This window comes from Gracilinanus agilis, chromosome 1, assembly GCF_016433145.1.
Source record: "Gracilinanus agilis isolate LMUSP501 chromosome 1, AgileGrace, whole genome shotgun sequence".
NCBI lineage: Eukaryota > Metazoa > Chordata > Mammalia > Didelphimorphia > Didelphidae > Gracilinanus > Gracilinanus agilis.
In genome coordinates, this window is record NC_058130.1 from 52,812,170 (window position 1) to 52,814,296 (window position 2,127).

At 44.0% G+C, this 2,127-nt stretch overlaps 1 protein-coding gene across 1 annotated transcript in view; it reads right to left on the bottom strand.

Annotated features, from left to right (window-relative positions):
• RAD18 (RAD18 E3 ubiquitin protein ligase) overlaps positions 1–1,310 on the bottom strand; it is a 123,807-nt gene extending 122,497 nt beyond the window's left edge. The window contains exon 1 of the mRNA XM_044675981.1: positions 808–1,310. The gene's annotated coding sequence lies outside the window, so the exon portion shown is untranslated. The remainder of the gene's footprint in view (positions 1–807) is intronic.
• Positions 1,311–2,127: the final 817 nt, after the last annotated feature.

Below are 2,127 nucleotides of genomic sequence, written 5' to 3' on the forward strand. Positions count from 1 at the left end.
AGAAAGAAAGAAAGAAAGAAAGAAAGAAAGAAAGAAAGAAAGAAAGAAAGAAAGAAAGAAAGAAAGAAAGAAAGAAAGAAAGAAAGGAGGAGAGGAAGAGAAGGAAGAGAAGGAAGGAAAGAGGAAGGAAAAGGGGGAGGGAGAGGAGAGAAAGAAAGGGAGGGAGGGAGGAAGGAAGAGAGGAAGAAAGAAAGGAAGGGTGGGAAGGGAGGAAAGAAGAGAGGGAGGAAAGGGGGAGGAAAGGAGGGGAAAGGAGGGAGGGAGTTAATATTGCAGGGGCTAATAGTACACCACTCAGTCTGATCATTGGTTGTCTCTTAATGGTTGCACCATTTGCTGCTGTTGTTTTCTCTTTATATTCACAAACCTAGTATAGCCTTGGTAAAAGCTTAACAGATGTTTGCAGCCTAAATGCTTCTTGGCTGCTTCCCTCTTCCCATCCTCCTCCTATGAAGTGAGTCAGTCAACTTTGTTACTTATTAGTCATTGTGGTAAAAGAGCAAGTCATACTCTAAAAAAAATTATGGAGAGTCTACTCCGTATCAGGTACAGTGACTCCCACACCAACAGAAGAGGAGGAGGTTGGAATGTGATTAAAGTTTAAGTTATTGAAATGATTGTGTAAAACCAAAGCCAAGTAAATTATTGGGGTGATAGTTTGTGACACTCCTCTACGGTAACCTCCATTCAATGACCAGCAGAAAACTATGGGGATAAGTATTACAAGAGACCTTTGAGGGACGAAAGCCCAGAGAAAGTGACTTAGTCAAGGTTCCCAAAACAGCAAACGGCAGGGCCGTTTCAAACCTGGGTCCTTTGCCTGCCAAGAGGCATGTCCGTGCATGTCCTCCGTCATCACTTTATTCAGCCAGAAACCTGGCTCTCCTCTGCTGCTCTCTTTCGTTGGTCGTCTCTTTTTGGCTACCTCGGCGCAGTTTAGAGTTGTTTCACTTCTTTTTTCTTTTTTCTCCCCCAAATCATGATCGTAATATCTCAAGCTGCCTTTTCTCTAAGGACTCAGATCAGTTCCCTTTCTTTGGCTTTCTGGTCTATAGGTTTATTCAGTCTATTTTTTTTTTCTAACTTTCACCTTCTGTTTTCAAATCAATACTAAATATCAATTCCAAAGCAGAGGAGTGGTAAGGACTAAGTAATGGGGGTTAAACGACTTAGTCTGGGTCTGGTCTATTCACTGAGGCAGTGTGATATGAGTCAAAGACCTGGGTTTCAGGTTTGTTCTTATCTATATGACTATGGACAAGTCACATTCCCTCTTTTGGCTTCAGTTCCCCATCTAGTACCTGAGAGAACTGGACTAGATAACCCCTTTGATTCAAAGGACTACAGGGGGGAAAAAAAAAGCTGTGCGCATGCGCGTGCGTGCATGTGTACGTAGGTGTACCTACGTGCGTATGTAAATCTCTCTCTGGTACGTAAGCTTGTGTGTGGTAGAAATTCGCTAGGTCCTGGTCAATTTCAGGGCTTTCTCTTTGAAGTAGACTAGGATTGAGTAGGCTTTAAAGGTCTAGGCTCACTCCCCCATGCCTTCGCCTTCTGACTAGAGCCTGAGGCATTGTAGCTTGCAACCCTGGCTTTCACCTCAATCAGATTGGGACTCCCCACTTGGTTTAGCATTTCCCATCTCTGTGTACTTGTGTATTTACCTTCCGCATTCCTGACTCTGCGCACCTACCTTTACTGGGAGACCCTCCCCTCAAAAGAAAACTCGCTTTGCTGTTCCAAGGCTAAGCCGTTATCTTACACCTCTAATCCTTGGAGATAAGGAGGGGAGGACCTCGCTAGTCGTTACCTAATAACCCCCCAATCATTTTATATGACTCCACTGTCCCTTCTCTTTATAGTTTTCTGCTCTAAAAGACCCCAAGCCGTAGAGGTGTTGCCAGTTTTAATGCTCCAGTATTAAAAATAATAAATATGGGGACAGCTAGATGGCTCAGTGGATAAAGAGCCAGGCTTGGAGATGGGAGGTTTGGGGTTCAAATGTGGCCTCAGACGCTTCATAGCTGTGTGACTCTGGGCAAGTCACTTAACCCCCATTACCTAGCCCTTATGGCTCTTCTGCCTTGGAACCAAGTATTAGTATTGATTCTAAAAGAGAAAGTAAGG